Source organism: Haemaphysalis longicornis, unplaced genomic scaffold (assembly GCF_048455015.1).
Source record: "Haemaphysalis longicornis isolate Haplotype H1 unplaced genomic scaffold, Haemaphysalis longicornis Haplotype H1 scaffold_10, whole genome shotgun sequence".
NCBI classification, from domain to species: Eukaryota; Metazoa; Arthropoda; class Arachnida; order Ixodida; family Ixodidae; genus Haemaphysalis; species Haemaphysalis longicornis.
This window is the reverse complement of record NW_027526204.1, coordinates 100,465,674-100,490,006: the sequence shown is the minus strand read 5'-3', so window position 1 is coordinate 100,490,006 and position 24,333 is coordinate 100,465,674. Positions and strand designations below refer to the sequence as shown.

The 24,333-nt window shown below is 44.7% G+C and overlaps 1 long non-coding RNA gene across 3 annotated transcripts in view; it reads right to left on the bottom strand.

Annotated features, from left to right (window-relative positions):
* LOC144158961 (uncharacterized) overlaps positions 1–23,096 on the bottom strand; it is a 32,201-nt gene extending 9,105 nt beyond the window's left edge. Inside the window, exons 1-3 of one of the 3 annotated variants that reach the window (XR_013320215.1) lie at positions 22,792–23,096; positions 13,818–13,899; positions 4,245–4,334 (exon numbers count right to left, since the gene is read on the bottom strand). This is a non-coding gene — a long non-coding RNA (uncharacterized LOC144158961). Of the gene's footprint in view, positions 1–1,621; positions 1,823–4,244; positions 4,335–13,817; positions 13,900–22,791 lie in introns of those variants that run through there. The other 2 variants (XR_013320214.1, XR_013320213.1) reach the window with 2 other exon arrangements.
* Between the last annotated feature and the right edge of the window lie 1,237 nt (positions 23,097–24,333).

The following is a 24,333-nucleotide window of genomic DNA, read 5'->3' as shown; positions in this document are numbered from 1 at the left end:
AATGTCTGTCTGGGATTCGTTGTCATACCGCCTGAGCACAGGAGAAAAAAAAAACAATTTCATAGCACTGGCAAGCGATCACGGTAAGCACGTGTGTGCATAAGAACAAAATAGGAATCGATTGTCGCTTTTTTAATGAGGGAGCATCTGCACACCTAAGAAGCGTTGAAAAGACACGTGTAAGCTATACTACCACGAAGGCAGCTCCCATGCCCACTGAAGATTCCGTCTAATGACCGGGATTTAAAGGTTGTGGTTGAGAAGATGTCGCTGCTGTCGTCCTGGTAAGCGAAATCGTTGAGTTGCAAATAGTCGGTACGGGGAGAAGTCGGCATGCTTGGCCATTGGCATCAGGCAGCTCGAATCCACTTGGGCCACAGGAAGCAGTGTACGAGTTCGGAGGGGGAGTGTTCAGGAAAGAAGTGGTTGCCAGGATCATCAGGACGTGAATGCCCTAGAAAAATTGCTTGTAAGCCATACTGCCACGAAGGCAGCTCCCCCGCCCACTCTATGGAGTGGGCATTCCCTGCTGTGTTGCCTTCTTGAGTGTTTTGCTGGGTATTAGAAATGCCATGCATAGGTTTCCGATGTGTATTGACGCACGTTTCGGCATTTCAAGAAGAAATAAACCAATGCACATTCGGCTACCCTTAGTATTTCATAGCCCTTAAAAATTGAAACATATAGAGATCCATATCTCACAAAACTAACAAGCAACAAAGGCATTTTTATTCTGCACAATACCGACACCCACGTGCCCTCCGTTGAAAAGGAAATCCTTTTGATTATACTGTACGCAGGGGGAATTTAAAGGGTTCCTTAAGGCAATATAGATGTAGACCGGTAGGCTTGCATATCCTTCAATGAATAATGAACATAAGGGAATAAGAAGCCGTAGGAAAACTGTGTGCTATGCGTAAACTCAATGTATGAGGAGTGTTTTGACCTCTATTAAGATATGAATCGGATGCTTAGTTGATGTCGCGAAAGAACGTTTTCGCACACTTATAAATAGTTTGCGTACCATGACGACCATCGGTGGCGCGAAAACAGCTCAGATGGGCAAGATTCCTGGTCGATTGATAGGGTGTGGTATAGGACGGAGAGGAAGTAGGTTTTTTTCTTTATTGTGTTAGACCCGTCACGGTGGCTCCGTGGCGAAGGCGTTGTGCAGCTGAGCTGAAGGACGCGGGTTCGATTCGCGGCCGTGGCGGCCGCTTTTCTGATTGAAGGAAAAAGAAAAAAACGCCCGCATGTTTTCGGCGCACGGTAAAGATCCCCAGATGGGCAAAATCAATCCAGAGCCCTTACTATGGAGCGCTTCATTACCTAAGTAGTTTGGGTGCGTTAAACCCCATAATCAATATTTATTGTGTTATACATACTAAATTCACCCTGCTACAACTCGTCTGTCACAAAAATATGGCTAGAAGCGTTTTAGAAATGAATGCTTCAGCCTTAAACGTGCCATAGTACTCGACTTGTTTGGCATACAAAAGAGATGAATCCTCTTTTATAAATGGTGGATACAGCCTCCACCAAAAGTGTACTGTGTTAGCTCAAAAGGATAGATGAAGGCTAGATAAGGCTAGACGAATAGGCTAGACGATATGCCCAAATATCTTCAGTTGTCTGAACTAGGTTACCATTATGGAAAGTGTGCGGGAACGAGAGAAAATGAAATGATTCCTGGCTTCGCATGTAATTCTTTATTGCATATTGGCATGTTCGCAAGCCACACGTCAAGACAATTAGGACTACACCCGGCGTTTTTTTTTTGATGTGGCCGAACAACATCCGCTCGTGGGAGGGTTTCGTCATTCTGAAAAAAAAAGAGATGTGTGCTGGTTTCGAAAGCTGCAGTCAAGAACTGCGTACTAACATGACTAAATACAGGTCATCATCATCACAAGCCTATCTAAGCCCACTTATCTACGCCCACTTATTTATCTCATTTGATGCAACTAGCCTGAGTGATGTTCTCAGATAATTTCCATTAGACTCAACTTACCTCGACGCATCTTTGGAACAAGCGAATGAGAACGCAGGGGAAAAAGAAAACAGTCAAACTAAATAGCCTGGAGCTGGTGACCGTCACCAGAGAGGATATGGCACAACAGTCTTAGCCATTGTAAAGAACCACGTGACTGCGCGGTTGATACATGTGTCTCGTGAGAGCTTTTTCATCAGAACATTTTATGATATCTCATTGGCCAGAACCACAAGAACGTAGTGAATGACATTACCCGAAATTATAGCGCTGCTACAGGCGTAGTCTTAAGCCCGCAATCAAATCGTTATGCAGCCTATTCTCAACGGTCTCTTTATCTAACAGAGTTTTAGTTGGTTTTACTAAAACAATTGCGGGCTTTTCAATGCATAGACCAAGGTACGCCCAGTAATATAGCATTGTTTGGCTGAAAATTTCGTTTCCTTTGCTCCACCACCCAGATCCCCTACCCTTGAGCAGTGGAAGTGCGCGTTGCAGAGCGGGCAGCTCGAAGACCAGGAGGCCCTGATCTCTCGTGCGAGGATGGCAGCCGCGGCAGGCGGCCTACCGGACTAGGATGGCCACCCACCGCTCCTAACTCTTTTTCTGCCCTACCCCGTCCTTCAATACCCGTTTCCCCTCTCTGTCTTGCAAAAAAATATATTTGTATGTATAGATGAACCACCAGGTTTAGGAGTTGGAAAAATTATTTGCCTACATATACTTTTTGTCCATGCATACGGTTATAGCCGAAGTCCTTTCAGCAGTGATATGGTCACTTTGAGAAGAAATATGCTTCAAATGAGCGACGTTCAAACACCAAAGCGAGAAACCGGCGCTACGAAAACACTCAAAATTCGTATGTTGATACCAAGATAGGCTAATCTGCCACGGTGGCTGAGTAGCTAAGAAGTTGTGCTGCTTAGCCCGGGGACGCGGGTTCGATTCACAACAGCGGCAGCGGCCGGGCGCTTTTCTGATGGAGGCGAAAAGCGAAAATGCCCGTGTGTTAGAGATTTCAGCGAATATTGATCCCCAGGTGGTAAAAATTAATCCGTGGCCCTTCACCATGGCGCACCTCATCGCCAGTGTAGAGTCGGCGCGTTAAATCAATCAATCAATCAATCAATCAATCAATCAATCAATCAATCAATCAATCAATCAATCAATCAATCAATCAATCAATCAATCAATCAATCAATCAATCAATCAATCAATCAATCAATCAATCAATTAATCAATCAATTAATCAATCAATCAATCAATCAATCCACCAATCAATCAATCAATCAATCAATCAATCAATTAATTAATTAATCGATCGATCGATCGATCGATCGATCAATCAATCAATCAATCAATCAATCAATCAATCAATCAATAAATCAATCAATATAAGTAGACAAGCTAAACGCACTCAAGGCATCAGTAATGTACGTGGCAGCAACTTTTGATGGACTAGTGAAGCGTGATCGACTAGGCAGCTACAATTTTTAGAACAGCAAGTTAGATGTTCCTACTGCACACGTGGAATTCAGCGTGACTTACGAACGAACTTTCAGATAAGCAGGTGTAGCATACATGTTGTCAAGTACCCCGTCGCAGGACCAGCATAAACACAGTAGACTGAGATTGGACATGTTGAATTGGAAAGCTGAAGTAGAGGGAATAAAGTTTCTGGTGTAAGAGTGTTTGAGTAATTTCTAGAATGGGCATTTTCGCGGCTGCCTCTTTTGCAACTTTTTGAGGAAGAAATGTTTTCTAGGCATAAAATGCAAGCAACTGAGATCATGAGCAGCACTTGATAGCTATTTGTGAAGTGCGAGATGGCTTGTTTACAATGTTTGCTTCCATTATTTGACCTATTCAAGGTAGCGAATAGGACAGTCGCTTGCCCTGCAACTTTTTCTGATTCAATTTTTGTCTCTGCCGTAAAACGGTGAAAAGAATTCTAAGGAGCACTCTTGAAGCCATATCACTAATAGCTCCAGTAAATTCATTCCTCTATGAGGGAAGCAGATAATATTGGGAAGAAGGGTCTGAATACCTACTTGCATCTTTAGAACAAGCAGAGGAACAATGTGACTCCCATCTTCTAGTTTTCTGCACGCAGTAGGTCAAAATAGTTTCCACAAAGGTTTTTTAAACTACAAAATTTAGGAATTAAACATTGCCCGAAGGTTGCGATTGAACAGTGTGACTACCAAATGAACACTGAGAAGGGATCAGGAAGGGGTCGGCTCGGCATTCTCACATTTGGCGTTGGAAGGTTGGCTTGAGTTTACCAAAAGGCTGCTGAATCTCACGGGGCCGATAACATGTCGAATGTGGTCCTTAAAGACACCTACGTAACAAAATTAAGACCTCAAATTAAGTAATTCGGCAAAACTATTCGGAAGAACGCTGAAAAAAAATCCGCTTTGCTCAAGACATACCTTTTTACATGCACCTGAATTTATGCCTCTAAAGAGAAGCACAGGTATGCACGGGCTTAGGCCTACCCGACATCCCAGGCTAGGACCTTGATATTTATAATTATCAGTCGTAATGATCACCTTGCTAAAATGTTTACGATCAGAACAGCCGCAGTAGGTCGTATGACTTCGAAGTGCCCATTTGAAAATTGTTTTACCTGTAACGGGCCGATCTCCCGCCTATATTATTTCACAGATCACCTTAGGGCCCTACTAAATATTGCAACTGCGTTTCCTCGTACCTCGAACTCGAAGGGTGCTTGAAATGCTAACGAATTATGCTGGTGATGCTCTTATCATGCTTTCTCTTTGACACGAAATTTGTTCGGCAACTTTTTCTTTCACAGCATATTGTTCTAGCATATAGCTGCACACATACACCAACGGAAATCTCAACCTGTTTGTGTGCAGGAATGTTTGCACATGCCTTCACGTGGACAGACAACTTCTCATTCCTATTTATGGTTGCCGACCTTTGTAAACAAAGGGTGCTTACTTCCTGCCTCGACGAAGAGAATTGTTTGTCGCATCAGGATCCCGTCCTGATGAGACACAGTTACGGGTTACATGGTTCGACTGGTTAGAGCGCTATGCAGCAATCGTGCCTATCATGGGAGACCGTGTTGAAACAGCAGACAACGAAAAGAACGACAACTCGTTATCCTTCTTGAAGAGCGATATCAATGTATCTCGAAGCGTAATGAACAGAGAATGTGTCAACCAGAGGCATCGGCGTGGTATCAGCAAGGGTAAGAACCAGTAAGAACTGCGTATGTTTGTGCGTTGGTGTGAACATACACACTCAATCTCCTTTAATGTTAATATTTCTCTAGAAGAGAAATTGCCGACGACTGATTGATTGAACAAATATTTATTTGAAAGACCAAGGGACTGCTTTTGCGGGCCCCGCCATGTGAAAGGCATGTTTATTCCAAGATGCCTTGCCTTCTGCTGGCAGGTTGTGCTCTCTTATGGGGAAGTAGATGTTGGGATTTGGACTGGCCAGGGAAGCGCCAGACTGCTAAATCGGAATGCCATCTGCTAGATCGGAGTGCCATCTGGGATATCCTAGGACTTCTGTCAAGAGAACCACTGCTTTAATTCTAGCTATGGCTTTAAAGACAAGCTCGAATGATTTATTTGTCCTTACAGGTAGTCCCTGTCCTAGGCCTCACATGTGCAGTGATCATGCTGTATGTTTTGTGTTGCTTGTGGGCGTGTGCTAGTAGCGATGACGTTGTATTACATCGCAGATCACAATATAAATGCCCGCTTTTTTAAAATAAAATACCGGTTACTAGTAGCGCGCCTTGCTGTGTGTTCTTCCCTGCGGAGTCATCCATTCCGTGGTTTTCTATGACGTATTATCCTGTCAGCTGTTCCACCACCATTACAATCTCGTGTTTGGGAAAGCTGCTAGAACACGTCGTCCATAAAAGGCTACAGCAGTACCTAGAACAAAATAACATGTTCCCGCCTATCTCATGTGGTTCTTAATTAGCTCTCCACGCAGGACATCCTTCTTCAAATGAAAAAAGAGGTAATGCTCAACGCCTCGAGGGATAACCCGAACGCCATCTAAGCCTTGGATTTAAAAGGGGCACTTGACCATGTCAGTCATACGCCATACTTAAACAGCTGAAACGGCTTAACTGCGAGAAACGTACCTACAAGTAATTCGGGACTTCCTGGACGGCCGAAAAGCTATTGTGAAGGTGGGAAATTTAAAGTCCAATGCAGTTTCTCTGGGCAACAAGGGCACACCCCAGGGTGCGCTCATGTCACCGCTTGCTGTTTATTATAGCTCTCGTAGGCCTCCCTTTGCTCCTGGACGCCCTACCAGGTATACGCCATGGATTATATGCAGATGACATCACCATATGGGCCACTCATGGTCAGTGGGGAACATGGTGACCAACTTACAGCAGGCGGCTGGCATTGTCAGTGAATACGCACGACAAAGTGGCCTAGCTAGAGTGTACTAGAAGTTTTAGAGTGGCCCGACCGGCCGCCCGGAGAGGTGCTCGTTTCTCGCAGAAAATAGCGGCGGCGCTGTAGTCAACAACAACTGAAAGCGGCGGCTGGCCGCGCGTACGGCTGGGACGGCCGCGCGCCCAGTCGGGCCAGGACACGCTGCTTCTTTACGCGCGGAGCGCTCGAAATTTGTTCTGCGGAACGTCCAATTGCTTCAATTTACTGTAGGTACAGTGGACTGTGGGTAACGAAACGAATAATAAACGCTGCAGCTCATTTTGCGTTAGTTTTGCCTTTCCAGCTCGACAACAACGAAAAAATTATGGATTTTTCTTTATTTGCATCGACAGTTTGGCTATTCCAACTTCCTATCAAAATTTATTTTGCGCGAAATTGCCTGATATGAACCAGTTCATGATTGCTTGATGATTGATGGACATAATTGGTCGACACAAATGACATGAAAAAATATGAGGACTGGGATGATGGCTTTTCAGAAGAATTTCTTATTTATTGTCTCGCACTTTACGCTCCGGCTGCAGTTATGTGGGTTAATATCATAGGTTGTGTTTGATTTTATTGCGTGAGTTGTTATTTAAGCAGTGGCCCGGTTGTGATAATTAGGGGTCACCGTGGTGTTAATGCATGCTGTCGCCTGCCCGAACAGAAAATTGCACGCGCGAGGGAGATATCTTTTTAAATAAAAAGGGGATAGCCCAGCGGTTAGCTCAGTTGTCCCAATCACCGTATTTCACAGAACTATGCCCACAACATTCTATTAATCGCACCACCTTTCACCTGATTCGGTCAAGAAAGGAGTTAATCAAATTAACACAATTTTAATTCACAAATATGCTGAGAGTATAATTAGACGCACATAAAACCAAAGCAAAGCATAGATCAGAAAATATGTATTGACCGCGACAAAAATGAAATATAACACGGGAAATCATACACAAAGTAAAGAAAGCTAACATAGTGGTTCAAATAAACGGAACTAGAACAAAATACACATTGTGTTTTCATTTTCAATAGCCCAGCATATAAAATGTTACGCGGGAAATCATGCACAAAGTCTACGCAGGCAACGGTTTAAAAATGACGCTAACAGGGAGATTTAAATTAACATTTTTGGCTAACGCATTTTCATAACTCGCCTGCAATCATTAGCGACGGCAAAGTTTAAGGTGTTGCTCCCGCCTTCGTATGTAATCACGAAACATGTTTAAACCTAAATAGAAATGAATCCGTGTCACAATGTATACAGAACCAACCAAATTTGCTGTCAAGGTCTCACTATGCTGGTCGCAACCAACGCCGTTAAGGTGTTTGTTGTGAATAAGGGCTGCAACACATCAATAACGCTGTCATGGTGAAGCTCCTTGTCGCTGAAGCAACCGGTAAAAACGTCCTAGAGATCGCTAATAAACTTTAAAAATGCACGGAAGGATTGAGAAGTCCCCCAAAATTATAACAGGTAGTAAATACAGCGGCTTCTTCCCCTGGCATGCAGGAAGCAGTAGTTAGTCCTGCAGTGTGTACTGAAAACGAACGTTTTCAGTACACACTTACTGACCAAGTGCCTGCGACATAGTACGTTAATAAAATTAGAAAGCCCACTAACGACAGTACAAGCACCAACGTTAGGGGTATCTCAGAAGAAGGCTCTTAATATTTTCGTTCCAAATCGGAACGTAAAAAAACAGCAAACTTTTTTCAGCCTACAGAATGTGCGCCCCGCCGCTTTTGCTTCACGCGCAGAGTCAAGAAGGGCAAGGAAAAACATTCCTGGTGCCTGTCCGTCAGATTAATCCCTCGTTAACTCGAACTCCTGCTATCTCAGAATAACTTCTCGAAACTTTTTCTTACCGTGTGTTTACCTCCCATAGGCCATGCGCATTTGCGCGCTTTATCTTGAAACATTTTTTTTTGTTTTTTTTTCGGAGGAGCACGGATATATTGAAATACTGGCAGAGAGGACACAAGGCAAAGTCCGCTACAGGTAGCTGATAAGGTCCCCGTTCGAATGCTTACTCCCACTACGCACCGAACGCGGCCGTGAATTGCAAGTTTAATTACGCGGACTACGCGTCCCCGTTACCAGAATGCTGTCTGGCGCGTACATTATTGAGATAGCTGTGGACGACGCAGCTGATCATGCGGAGGAGGAGGAGCCCCCTGAAGTGACTACGACGGCCGATACAACATAGATGCTGCGTCTGCTTCGTAGCAAGGTAGAATGTAGCGGTGGCGACCACCAATTCATACGGTGCATTGAGAAGCTCGAGTAGGCTTTTCTGGTATGCAAATGCGAAGGCAACACAGCCGAGCCCAACACAGTTCTTTCTTCTGCAATAATAAAGGTTTCTTTTTTCTGCGAAATATTTTGCCTTTATAACGAAATCTCCCCTGAGCAATAGTGCTTTTGTTAGAAGCGCTAGCTGCTATTTCAGGGACCTAGCCACATATTTCCTGCATTTGACTTAACTCGAAACTCAGCGCTTATCTCGAAATTTTCAGCTAATTTTACGACTTTGAGTTAACGAGAGATTACTGTAGATCAACAACGTATTCAGAATACGCATCAAAACATGAGAAAGTATTTTGGTAGGGAGGGGGGGGGAGGGAGGGAGGAGGGGGGGTTAGATAAATGTTGGGTCGTACTAGTTTAAAGTTTGGCGGAGTCATAACGGTCTGCGTCTACTTTCTAAATCACCAAAGCAGATTTAGCTGACCAAAGGTGCGGGTTTGATTCCCGGCCGCCGCAGCCGCTCTTGTGATGGAGGATAAAAGCAAAAAACGCTCGTGTCTTCGAGATTTCGGCGCATGCTAAAGATCCCCAAATGGTCAAAATTAATCCGGAGCCCTCCACTACCGCTTGCCTCATCGCCTGTGTAGCACGGGTGCGTTAAACCTCATAATTCAAACTAAATCAGCTGAGCAAGCGCAAAACACCGCCGCGAGCAAAGCAAATCTTACCGCGCGCAGGTGCCGGCGAGCGTCGGCTGTTCAGTTGTCGGCGACAGCAGCGCCGCCGCTATACCGGTTTTATTTTCTGCGCGAAAGTCGACCCGGCGGAGCAATGGGAGAGGCCGCCGCTCGGGCCACTCTAAATCTTCTAGTTCACTCTAGCCTAGCGTGTGCGCCGACAAAATCTGAGCTGCTGATCGTCTGACCACGCAAGAAACTCCCTCTCGGGTCGCCAACCATCTCCCTAGAAGGGGATGGCCACGCTATTGTTCCAGATTAGCAGGTGAGAATCTCGGGAATGCTTCTAGAAGCGGATCTCTCCAGCACCAAACTGCTGGACCGACTTAACCGCACCACGGAGCACGTCTCCCGCATGATCCGCAGGGTCAGCACAAAAACGAGAGGTGTGCGAGAGGCGAATGTGTTTAGGCTAGTCGAAGCCTTTGTCATCTCCAGGGTTACTTATGCCCTCCCCTACGTTGTGCTCTCAAAGGGTGAAATAGACAATGTAGAAGCTATCATACGCAAGGAATTATAGCTGGCGTTGGGAATACCTATCAGCACCTCAGCGCAGAAACTCCTACACTTGTGAGTTTATAATACCTTACATGAATTCCTCGAAGCTCATCATATGAACCAATTAGTACGTCTCAGCTCCACCTCCACCGGGACAACAATTCTGAATCAACTGCGCCTACGCTCACCGCTCAACACCTCCAGACCGATGCACTCAGCTTTCGCACGAGATTCGCCAATTCATTGATGTGGCCCCACTGACCCGGAACATGTATCCTACACGCCACCAGGATTGCAGAGACGCCACAGCAAAAGCTATCTACAAATGGTACGGCCACAACTCCACCAGAGTATACACAGACGCAGCCTCCTACCACGGAAGGAGAGCTATGACCCCTTTTGTGACTACAGCTCAAGCCCTCCTCACAAGTGCAGGAGGGCTTGAGCTGTAGTCCATGCTCGACCCATGCACTGCAGGCAGGAGTGGCCATAGCCCTAGCAATTGCCCAAACCCCTGCAGAAACCATTATTACGGACTGCCAACAAGCCTGTAGAACTTTCTCGAGCGGCTTCATCTCACCGCCCGCCACACAAATACTACTGCAGCATCCTCCACAACACCACGTAAGAATTATTTGGGTTCCAGCCTATTCTGACGTGCCAGGCAACGAAGCTGCCCATTAGCATGCCCGAGATGTGACACACCGGGCTTGTCAAGGGTTCAGCGAGCAGTGGCGTGTCTGTCCCCTATTACCCTTCGAAGATATAACGCAGCACTAATGCCTGCAGCGAACAATGTACGCTCCTCCGCACAAAAACCTCACAAAGAAACAGCTCCATCACCTTCGAGGCATCCAAAGAAACACCTTTCCCCATCCAACTAGAGCCCACATTCTGGCTCCCACCCTGTACTCCTCGCAATGCCACTTCTGCGAGGCTCCGGGTACCCTTTACCATATTACGTGGAACTGTGATAAGAAACCCAACCTAGACCAAGCCCTTCCCCTCCCGTGGGCACAGGGCGAGAGAACTGTCCAGCTCGGACCCTGGCGACCAGATTTTGCTGGTGAAGAGAGCCCAAGAATCAGGACGGTCTCAAAGGGTTCTTTCATAAAGACTCTTCCCAAAGGCTAACTGCTTAATAGGGACGTTTATTCCTCCACCTCCCAGAGCCGAGTTAATAAGATTCCTAGTTTCCCCCGGAGCTTCTCAACTGAGTAAAAAGCAGCCAATTTACTGCAGTACCACCCACAATACTTGATCTCACATTGATTCACAATTGAATACTCGTACTCTATTTGTTTTAATTCATTGAGTGCTACGTGGAGACTGAACTTTGGGGAATTGCCTCCTTTTCTGTAGTCCTCAAGTGCGTATACAGGTACTCTGCTTTATTTATTTCTGAAGATGGTTTAACAAAACTTTTTCACACTATAAAAATAAAAAAGGAATCGAGGGTTCATATAGAATAATAACACACTGAAACACTATCGGAGCTAGCAAGGTCTGTACTGCACGCATCATGGATAATGCCAAAAAGTTCACATCCTAAACCTCAGGTGTCAATACTATTTGTGGTTGTTCGCAACCTTAAAAGGCCTTGGTAAAGTTAACAATATAAAAAAGGACTACAAGCTCCGAATAAAGCCTGAAGTGGTCTTCTCAGGTACTGCTCTGCACAAAACTACCGAGCTTTCAAGCATGCCTAGGCCATGGGAAAGCGCAACCATGCGCAAGGCAAATGCTAGAGCTGGAGAACTTTATTAATGCCAAAAAAGTCGTACACAAAGTCCAAAAGGAAATCAGGATGATCGGTGCCGAATAAACTAGCAGCTTACTTCTGGTTAGCACTACGGGTGAATTGGCGGAGCGATCACACTTCTAATACATTGTAAATACGTGTCAAGTTCACTACACAATCACAATTTTCACTACACAATCACAATTATTCGGCCTAAAAGAGCAGTGAAAACATGCAGAAGAGACAACAAGCAATCATACGATCCTTGCAAGTGTTCGTTTCAAGTCAACAGCTGTTTTTTTACACTCAGCGCAAGTAATCCTTCAGCACCCGACGACAGCGAAAGAGATTACTTTGTAATTCAACACCTTCATCAGGCACTATTGAAGCCATTTTTCGTATTTTTAATAAAAGAAAGTATGCTGGATACTTTTCTAGACAAAAGGAGGGGACCAAAATCGCGCCTTTACTAAATCTTCAAAAGGATGTTCCCTGTTCTACAAGCTTGGGGACATATCGCTTACCACGCGACTCAGAACGGTTTCGAGAAAATGAAAGATCACTGGTATCTTTAAAAAATATGACTAGGAAAACTTTTAAGCTGGATTAAAGTCAGGTCAACAACAGACTTACTGGTAGCCCAAGAGTCTCATGTGAAAGATGCTTTCCTTCATTGGCAGCGCTAGAAGTTCCTATGTTGCGACTTGGAGAAAGTGTATGATACCACATATAGTTATTGCCCACAGCGACCAAATTCTTTGGCACATCTTCAAAGTACTGTTTCCTACAAAGCGACCGGTCACGCGAACATTTTGAGCCAGAATTGAGGTAGCACTATGTAATAGACTGTAGCATAATTGCTAGGCTAGGAAAAAATGCTGATTTGCACGTTTTTTTCCTTTTTCACATAAAAACAATGGGAAAGGAATTGCCGTGGGTGATCTCTTGGTCTATGAAGACGATGTTAACAACTCTTTGAATCATGCAAACTTTGTAGCTGCTCCCAGCAGCTACACTAAGTGCGAAGAAACTTGGAAACTGGGCTGACGAGGAGGGTTCCCAGGTAAACTGTAAAAAGGGCCCTCCGGTCATGGCGTACAGGCAGCGCTGGATCTCGCGAGAACCTTGCGTAAAGTACCATTAAGTATCAATTCCAGTAAAACGGGGACACAATTTTTTTGGTGTTCTGCTGGAGCAAAATGTGAAGTTTATCCCACGCATAAAACAACTGAAAATGAAATGCATAAAGGTGGTGAACATCCTAAAGGTTCTGTCCTAAACGTCGTATGATGAGGATAAACAAGTGCTATTCTTTTTAACAGCTTGGCGATATTATAGAAGATTGACTAAGGAGCTTTGCATAGCAGTTATCCTTGAGGATGGCGTTTAAAAGGCGGATCAGCCCCTACAACTGAGGTATTACCTTCTACTGGAAGCTTCAGATGGAGCCCTATTCAGAGCAGAACAGGAGCCCTATTACGGACAAGATTAGACCACAAGCGCACATATATACAGACAATCAAGACTACGTTGGAAACGACATAAACTGCAAATAGCTTGCGCTGGCATATCGCCGAGGAAAGGTCGGTTGAAAACTCAGTTTTATATTGTCCATCAACATTCATGCCATTCTTTCTGCTAGAAAGCGGAAGCTGAAAAGCGTGTGACCCCTTTTTGTGGCACTTACAAAGCGTCTACAATCGACGTCATCGCTATTTCGTATGCGTCTTCAATTTCTTGCCACGTATGCACCAAAGTGTCTGAAAATAAGCTCGCGAAGTGTACTAATTTTACGTGACCTCTTACGCGTACAACAAAGTACCCCACACTCTTTCATTTATGCTTATAGGACTGCTTTTGTTCTATCGTGAGGTGCACATTGGTGCAACTTCACTGTCGCCAAAAACAACGGCAAACATACCAGAACTTTTAGGGCACAGATAAATGGCACTTGTACAGCAGAACAGATCACACAAAACAGAATATAAAGTTGTAGTATACACGCTCTGTTGTACTTGCTATGTTCTCAGCAAGCTAACAAAATTCTAAACTTGACCGTCACAGAATATCTGTGATCAGTGACTATGCTCTAAAATTGACTTTAATAGTCTGCTGTTTGCCGGGATATGGCGCGTTTGGAGAAATCACTTACTGATAAAAGTGCCAATCTTGGAGCTCCCCGTCTTGGTGAGACATCCCGCAGGTTCCCAACCGTGATATGAATTGACGGGTTTCTGGCAGTAGCAGTGCGGCACACAAACAACAAAATGCCCATTGTAACACCGCAAATTGCTACACACTCACAGCACACCAAAAAACGGAACAGGCTGACTGAAATATCAATATGCTAACTTACAGCATGTCACACCGAAGACACGCTCTTTTAACCTGTGAACAATCCCCACGGCGACTTTGTCACATGGACATGCAAACGACTATAAGCCAAAGAGGAAAACGACTGTGCATCTCAAATGAATCTTTTGCTCGCGACGATGAAGAAAGTTACGCTTCCTTACTTTTATACCAACACGCTTACACGCTTACATGCTTCTTAGACGCTTCATTTCTCACATGTTTACCTGACGAACCTCTGACGCCAATTTACGCTCTTTTGCTTACCTCGGCAGTTAATTTGAGAATTTAGTTGCCACCACATAGCATTACGATCCATAGGTGGGTAACCATGTGGGCTGAGGCAACCCACATTTTAATGATGCAATTAACGCTGAACTCTCTCCTACCTGACACGACCTAAAGCCAGGAACACACAACCGCAAGGCGCTCTATCCTCTCATCCCTTCCCTGTATTGGTAACGGTGAGTGTCCGATGCGGTTGCGGGATGGCATCGGTCCCTGGGCAGAGGCCAATGCCCCACGCTGTTGCGAATTGGCCAAAGACCCGCACCCAGTCGTCGAAGACCTCTGCTGGTAGCGGATCTGGCGGTCTTAGTTAGATATCCGGGCCGCGGTGACACTGGGTACATATTCCCCTTTGTGAACCTCGGGACTCTCATATGGTAGCAGCTCAGGCTCCGATGCTCCTCACAATCTCGGACGCAGGCCCAGGAGGCTCATTCATTTGAACACTAACGCCCATTAGGCCTTGTTCTCAGCAGTCGGGCCCTATGCAAATCCTTTACGCCGCGTTCAACAGCTAACCCTTGGTCTACTAGTAACCATGGCCATGCCTCGAATTCTCGAAGCAGCCGGGTGATTCTGAGATGCACGCACTCACCTGTTTTTTGCGCTCGTCAGCACCACACACTACTGGCCGATGAGGCGATGTTAATAATGACGGCACACAGGTCGCTTTCTGATGAAGGCAGAGCTCCACAGTAAAATGGCTATGTCGGTGGCGGCCACTCGTCACCACGTGTAACCACACAGCTATCCCAAGCAAATGAAAAGAAATTTAGGTGCTCCCCATGTACGCCCGACAGCCCTCGCTGAGTTGGGGACACATTTTAAGACACCAGGCTCCTTACCATCGTCACTGTCACGTGCCTCTACGAGTTTCGGATTAAGGGCCCTACAGTCCTGTATACTGATGATTTTAACTATATCCAATTTAAGCAATTTATACGTTAGCCCCGATAATGACATTCAATGGCCACACACTAGCATCGCTATGTGCTGTGATGCCATTGCGCAAATAAACATATATGATCTTCAAAAATTTTTTTTGAAAACACGACGCGCTCCCCATCGGCGCCTCCATTTCAACAAGCCGGTATCAGAAATTCGATCCACGTAACTTCTTAGTTCAAACGCGACCACTAGCAAGAATGGTGTGCTTGATAGTATTGAGTAGAATTATAGATGGCCAAGACAAGCAACAACCACCGGCTCCTCTGTCGTCTGCTAGTCATTGCGCCTCGTTCTCAGGACATACCACAGCCGCACGTCCAAGAAGGTTACACAGCTAAAGAAAAATGCTTAGGCAGACACCGACCCCGAAAAAGGAATAGGCTTGCACCGGCACGCCAGCAATGTTTATTTATTGCCAAACCTAAACCCGAGTGACGTTGCGTAATACTGCTGCTCGGAGAGTGGTGCTGTGTGCACCAGTATACTTCTACATTTTCTGAACATTCCAAAGAGCTTGCGTTATACACCTAATTGAACGCCTCTCAAGCAAACGCTTGTTCGAATGTCGCCTTCTAATACTTATTTTGGATCATTCCACACCATCAACAATGTTTGAACACTTACGTGGGCGTGAACGGAATCTCACACAGCGGCAGTGCATAGCGAACGCTTATTTAAACCACGTTTGGACATCAGCTGATACCCATTCTTCAGTTCACTTACTATGTCGTTAGGTATCCCTAAGTTTAACGTGATTTCCCTGCGGCAAGATAGAGTGGGCAATGTCGCGGATACGAGGCGGCAATTTTGTTTTTCCAGCCAGATTCCAAACCGTACGGCAAACCGAAACTGAGGAAACCCCATTGTGGATAATTTTATTGTTTATTATTTTGACTTTTTTAACCGCGATTATAAATTTCGGAAGGAATACTATTTTATTATTTAAATAATATTTCGTAATGGCTACTCACAAAATCAGAGCAAACCAAAAAAAGAAAAAAAAAAAAACCGACAGCACGCTTGGAGACGGTGTCCCGCCTTTTTTACGCACGTTCGCAAAGGCGAGAAAAACTCTACAAGTGTGCTGATAAAAAGCACTACCTATTCCTGCGTGCTCGTTCTGCCTCGATCCTTCGAATATTTGCCGTCTCCTGTTCAGGGAACGCTGTTCTCGCCCAGAAGATATTTTGGTACCAGAAAGGTACGTACAAAGTTCTAAAATGCCCATGGTCGTTCTCGCCGGGGACGCTTTTGGTCACGGCTTGCTTCTTAGGAGAATTTGTCTTGAGAACAAGATAATACGCGGTCTCAACGGACGTGTCTTTTTTAACTGCTTCTAAATATGAGCTGGAAACGCTTCTTAGATATAATCGTTGTGTGTTAATACCAAAGAGAACTACATATCGCAACATATAGAGGTGAGGCGTACCGAAATCGCCAACACCAGGTACTACGTTCGCTGGCTAAATGTCTGTTTGTAGTTTTGGTAACGGAGTATTGCGTCACACTAGGTAGGGCCCAAATTGGTAGACGCAGCTACCTGCAGCATTTTAGTGCCTCCTCCGGCGCGATGTGCGTAAACGGCTGACACGGTCACTGCCGAGATTTCGCACAGCCGACAAATTTATATTCGCAGCTTTTGATCAATTTTCCACGATAATGTTGTATTTGTAACGTTTCAGACGAGGACAGAAAAGATATTGCAATATTTTTGTTTCTGACCAATGTAACACCGCGGAATACGACCGAAAGGGTATTCCAGAAGGATGTGCAAGCGAGATCCAATACCAGGCAGTTATTTAGCAGGAAACGAGAGTGAGAGTGCCAATTGTACAATCGTGTACAAATCAGAGCAGTCTACAAGCGCGTTGTTAGGTCCACGTACAATCTTATGGCTCGAAATATTTAAGGTGCATCCAAGAAACCATTCACCTGAAAAATATGCTTGATCATAAATATGGAACCATTATTTTGTCTGGGTGTCAATATAAGCTTCATAAAGCACTTTCTTTGGTTGTGCATAACTAGAAAGGGCAAACGTTGTGAATTATTGACAAATTGGGTACTGGGGTATCATCTCAAGTCAGTTTAGCGCATTCAGTAAGAGAGAGAGAGAGAATAAACTTTAATTAATCCAGAAACTGCTTGAGAGAGGCGTCCTCATTCCAGGATGCCTTGAGTTCGGGCCGCGTCGACAGCCCTTTCGCTCAGTCATTCAGTAACTCCTAAATAAACAAATAAAAAGCCCGGTTTGTTCTTCCTCTGCAGTTACATGATTCCTTTTTTTTGCAGATGTCCCCTCCAACATCTTTTGTCCGTACTGACGTGGTTCTAACTTTTGAAAAGTTTGAAATACGCTTAACCAAGAAGTTAAATGAGTCAGACCCTCCAAGAGAGCATCACGGAGGGCCAACCAATGCTCATAACGTTGGGGGATACTTCACCACCCAAAATTCTGCAGCCTTATCCAACCATAATGAGGTGGAGCTCTGGCATGAGCCTCAATATTTCGCAGATGAAAACACTGTGACGCCGATGGAGATCGACGAAAATGAAGCCGATTCAACATCAGCACCCAACGATGGTATGGCGGTGCTCGGGCATCAGCCCTACGATTCCAATACTGTGAACACTGAGTTGCCAATGGAAATTGACGAAAATGAAGCCGATTCAACATCAGCACCCAACGATGGTAGGGGGGTGCTCGGGCATCAGCCCTACGATTCCAATACTGTGAACAGTGAGTATTCCAGATTGAGTATTCCATTCCAGTGAGTATTCCATTGGAGATTGAGGAAAATGAGGGAGTTTCAGCAGCCTTCAGCAGAGGGAGTTTCAACAGCAACTCAGGAATGAGTGTCATGATTTCTTTACAGCGAACACTGATACTCCAATGGAGATTGACCAAAGTGAAAAAGATGAAGCAGCCAATCCCAGTGAAGGTAAGGTGAAAATTGGACCTCAAAGCTTATAGAGGTGTTTAAATAATTCACGATTGACTACGTCATGTTTTCGTGTTTTGTCAATTGCAGCAATTGACAATTGCATCAATTGCAGGCGGTGATGGTTGGGAGGAGGTGGGGTAGATTATGCTCAAAATGAGCCTTACCATTTATCTAACCAATGCAGAGTTTTACAGCTGATGGAGCTCTGCGGTATATGTGATGGTTAACCATTTTGGAAAGTGTGATGACACATTGAAATGGAAATACACCAAGCAATACTCCAGATTTTAGCAGATGTCTCCAAGGTGGCAAAAAGAAGGAAGACACTGGCGTTCAGCAGCAAACTTCTTGTTCAAGTTATATGGTAGTATATGTCAAGTCATAATTGTGGTATGTGTTATTTTTCAGTCACGAACTAAGTGTGGCCAAGTGGACTGTATGGGAATTCTGGAGGAGGATCGCTCAGAGAACCCAGGTTTACGGAGTGTGCTACGTTCTTGTGACCTAACGTCGAGATGCCTAGAACTCAGGTGGTTTGCCGGCATCACGTGTTCCACAACCTGGCAGTGCTGCTGTCCCGCTGGTTCCTCATTTCCCCAGAGACGTCCACGTACGTCCAACGGGAGTCAAGGATCTGCAGTAGTGTTTGTATCGATAGAACCTTTATTGCACTCTAAATACAGCTGTATACCGTTCCAAACTCCCACTCTCTTGGTACTTCTGTTTTTATTCGAAGCCTCTAGTTTTCTCTGTTCGCCGTTAGTGTTGCCTATACCTTCCATTCGTTGGTATTGTGGGACATATTTGTTAATAATAATCCTTGTTTGTAACATAGCTCTTGCTAATAAATTATTCCTGCAGCGCACTCCTGTGTAATAATGCCTCTTTAACATGGAATATGCAATGGTCATCGATTATCGGAGCTACAGCGAGCAAGCCAGATGCAAAATTCACTCATAAAATCATATTTGAAGACAGCACCAAGGAAACATTATAGTTCGCTTCAAGGCGAATGCCTTGAAGTCCCCTTTACTATGACCCATTAGTGAATCAGAAGTAATAAAACTCCCTCATTACAGCTTTCCTAACAGTATTGGGTTATGCTTATGTGTAGTTCCGACGTAAAGAGTAGTTGTGGTAGTAGTTGTAGTTGTAGCAGTAGCGACACCAGCCGCGCTAGTAGCAATAGAAGCACACTCGTTTGTTTAGGGAGATCCAGGGAGAACCAGAGTGTGTTCGGCGGCCCCTAAACATAAGTGTAAATGGTGCCTAAAAATAGTTTGGGCACCTTGAAGATGCTCAGGGCGACAGCAAATATGAGGAAGCTCACTTAAACGCATTCTGTATTTCTCGCGCACCAGGAGGTAAAGTTGTAGGTCATCATGCTGCCATGCCCGACAACCAGCGTGATGATAGAATGGCGGTTACCTACAGGTGGCACAGCGGTATGTGGTGCACGCCGTCGAAGAAGCACTTAAAGATTGTGATTGATGTCACAACTATTGACATTTAGGTCGCTGAAAGCTTGTCTGTTCGTTTGGAGCTTGATGAGGAATAACAAAGTAAAAAAAATAAGCACATCAACGCCATATGGATTCTGAGTTTCAAAATAAACAGCAACGAAACTAATTAGTGCGTAGGAGCGCCAAATATTACAAGATGAATCTTGCCAGAGCAACACCATTATCCAAAAACACAATCTTGTACGCAGGTACAGACGTGCGCACTCCCACATAAAAAAATTTTTTGAGTCCATGGCGGAGAGCATCCGCTAAAACCAATCCTGGATACACCCGTCACTTCGCGCCCCACTTCTCTTGGAACCTATCAGGTGGTGTCGTACCCAGAAACTTTTCTCTTGCAAATAAAAGACCGATTGTTACGCTTCGACAACTAAAGCACCGGCGAAATTAATTGGACGGTCGTTCTGGAATGCGGGAGTCAAGTTATATTTGTGATATGAAAATGAAAAGCCGTAAATGCGCTGCATAAGGGCTATAAAACCCCTTCGTGGCGCTATTTTCAAAAGCTGCGTTTGCACTCCTGCCGTAACGACTCCAGTTAAGACAACAAAGCTTCCTTTAGAAAATTAGCACAGTTAGCGTAAAAAATAAAGCGCACGAAGTAAGGAAACAAAAACAAGAATGACGTTGCGTACCAAGCGAGAGCAGACGACAGTTTCAAATGATGCATGTTGCCAACTGAAGACACTGTACCCGTGAATCCCATCGACTTCTTCTTAGTTTACACAGTGTATTTCCTACGGGCGAGAGATATAAGCGGGGTGGTTGAATTGCGTTGTAAAGTGATTTTTGGGTGCGTGTTTCAAAACTACGGCGAACGCAGAGGCAAATATCTAGTGTGCTTCCCCAATGAAGTCAGTTCTTTTCTGGTTGTCTAAACCTTTACCGTCTCTAGTGACACCAGCGCCACCGAGGGCTACCCATTGCTTTTTGGCTTAGTTTCCCTCACAACACCACCTATCTAGCACCATAAAAATATATTCGTTCGTCGCTTGGGTAAAAATTGCTGATATGGTTCTGCCTGCAAAGAAATATTCCGAGGTTTTTATTATAATTTAGCCCAGTTCAGAGAAGTGAAACAACGCTGGGCAATCAGGATTGCGCATTTCACACATGGTAGCGCTCGCGTCTCCTTCGTTGGGGTAGACGTGAGCTAGAGTTAGGAACTCCGCCAGGCCAGTACTGTTACTGCGCTTAAATGGTCGTTTATTGTTCAGTGAGAGTTGGAATTTACACTTTACTTAATGGCCTCTATTCCTGGGGGTATTCTTAATGACTTCTGGCACGTCGCTAAAACCATTGTGTTCAAAGCGCGTCTGAATTTCTTCGGCTAAAGAGGGGGAGATTGTTAAAGGTAAGCTGGTTAAACGCAAGCGGGAGATTGTTAAGCCTCGACACACGGAGCTTTAAGCGCCTGCATGACAGAATTTTAGTTCGTTTTATGGCAGAAACTCATCTCCCAGGTCGCGCTCTATTTTTCTGGGACCATAGTCTCATCAAATAGAACATAGGTAAGTGACAGTGACGAACCAAGACTGTGGCAGTAAAACACCAACTGAAGCAGCATTATTGATGAGAAACATCCCCATCCGGAATATGAGCGGTATTTATAGGAGCCATTGTTAACAATACATCCCTACACAGAAGCGTATGTGTTGATAAGCAGCAATAGGAACACGAAGATGCGAATATTTACCTATTTGTTATTAGGCTATATGAGGGGTGGACATAGATTTATTTCTGCGGGTTGACATGTTTTAACGCTGTTGTGAGCTATTTAATATTATGGAAGCAGTGACGGCTTACGGAATTGGAAAGCGGCTCAGTCAGCAAAAATCACGAGCGCCCAGTAGAACGGCTACTAACATATAGCAACAACGTTTATCCCAACAAGTACCGGGCTTAACTTTTGGAGTAACACCTATGTCGTTGTCCTCTATTGAGAGTTTGTGCCAACAATGTTTGTTTTCGATGTTAAATTACACGAGCAAAACGTAAACTCAAAACAGACAAAGAAGTAATCAGCGTGCCCCTCATAACCCGTAAAAAATATCGCCGATGGAAAAAAAGCAGGGAAAAAGAACAATATGAATCGGCTAGCGCACGCCGTTCAAGTTCATTATTACTCTACGTATAGCTCTCAACAATTGCCGGATGTCATTAGAATGTTCGGGGAGGCTGGCCTTCACCAACAGGAAAGTAAGAGTCGCTAAGCGGAATACCATTTGAGCGCATCACTCAACATAAACATACTTTACTGGGAATGGATCGAGAAACGCTTCTCTGGTTTCGGCATTAAATATATGAACATATACGTGCACTGCTAACACGTATTTTAAATTGTGTTTATTAACAACTTCTAACTGTAAATAATGTTAATTATTTGGTTCGCGGCTCGTCCAAAGCTAACATGATGTTAAGCCTGAGCCAAAGATAACAACTGCAACGCAATTCAACGAAAATGCATAAAATAATACTTAAGTTAGATCTCTATCCGTTAATTCTAACAGCGGACCTCCCACGTGGAGAAGAACACACTAACCTGGCCTGCTACACCACTCCCGGCCTAACACAAAACATGGTATGTTACTGAATAAGTACCACGTTTTCGCCCCTTGGAAGCCGTGAAGCACTGTGAAGCGGTCGAGACTTCATTGATCAGAATGATATGACTAATGATTAATTGATTATGATTTTTAACGCGCCAATGCTACCCAGGCAATGGGGACGCCGGAGTGAAGGGATCCTGATAAGTTTTTGACCACCTGGGAATCTTTAACGTGCGCCGAAATCTCGAACACATGGGCGTTTTCGCTTCTCGCTTCCACCAGAAAAGCGACCGCCACGACCGGGAATCGAGCCCACGTCCTTGGGCTCAGCAGCACAACACCTTAGCCAGTGAGCCACCGCACCGGGTGATATCAGACTAATCACAACTTCGCTTAACACCACACGGGAACCGAAACGCTGTCATTTCAAAATACACACGAATTGTTATGGCATTAGCTGACAAGGATTCGTCCGCGACTGTCCAGTTCCTTGCGTGTAAAGTTCCTTTTCCAGCACTCACCAACTAATAGCCATAGGTGACCACCAACTTCATCTGTGCACGTCAACAGTAAGTGGAAAAATACCGCAGTCATTGGAAAGTGTAAGGTGAACTCGAAGAAATAACCATGGGCAACTTGATATATAATCCACGCTTCTGTTGAATCGTTGCATGGTTCGTTCAAATTCCTGTTACAAATCTGCGAAGCACTCCCGAATGAAGCCGCCCGCTGTAAAATATTTTCTTACGACTGGGAACAGGAAGCTCCATAGGAAGACATGGGGGCAAACATCTTGCGGTAGACCTTGGATTTATCCTTGTCCCAAATTGCGAACGCCGTTTGCAAGGCTACCGAAAGAACAAAGTCTTGTTGTTCAGGAACAAACGGCGTCACTAAAATACTCCACAGCTGGCCCATTGTTCCGGTTTTCAGGCATTCAGAAACAAAATCTTGCCATTGTTACATATTGAATATAGTTCTCTTCAACATAATAAATACATATTCAAACGGAAATGTGCAGAAAATACAAGTAAGAATTCAGGGTGACGAAAACACCTATTAAGTAAGCGGAATTGGTGTTTGATTTAATTTGTTTTCTTGTGCTGAATACAACTATCACCTGCCATGGTCTTTATCGATCTACTTATAACTAATTTCACCCATTTGCAAAACTCAACAAAACCTGAGATGTTTGATATATTATCTACTGTCTGGCTCCTAGAATAGGGGAACAAGTACAAAAATCTGCTTCCAACAGATTAGTCCAACCAGTTTTAAACCTTGTTTTGGTGACTAGGCTGTGAAAGCTTAGCGTGTCGCTTATTCATATTAAATCTTTTAATACGCATGCATATTCCCTGTATACCTCGAACCAGGGTTAGCGTCAATGTGTAACATTTTTGCAACAGTGCAGTGAATCCACCGCCCTGGGGAATGTTTATCTGGCCTAGCTAAAGAGGAAGGGCATACAGAAAAGCAAAGGTAGAGAATGTGCTCCCACTTTGTAGTAAATGGGGTGATGAGTGCGTTGCGTTCTGGATGTATGGGTTCATTGGTTCAAGGATATGCGCACTGTATACCGGCCATTCAGTGTGCGCGCGGGACACAATAAAATGCTGCCTGAAGCCCATGTTCTTGCCAAAACCCTTTCCCTGCTAAAACAGTCGAGGAGGGGCTGGCAATTTTAAGAGATATAACGTGATTATTGCCCACAATCATTCACGAAGGTTTTAGTGTGCCTGCATGCGAAGAGTTGAAAGGTAATCTGAATTTACAACTTACTTGGGCTCACGAAGTAAACACGGCAAAAATTTGACTTGTAACTGTGAGGACGTTTTTGCTTTCGTGGGTACGCATGTTTCCATAGTGTAGAGGCACGTAAGTCGTAGGAGAACCGCAGCACGTAAAGCGGTACGTCAAAACCAGAAGGCCGCGCCATTTTTATACAGTTTGATTGACTGGAACCATAACCCTGCAAGGCTTCCCGGTTATAGCCTTATACGGCCAGCAAACACTGTTCGAACCAAACCCTTATTCAAGTCTGTGGTATTATGACAGCGCCG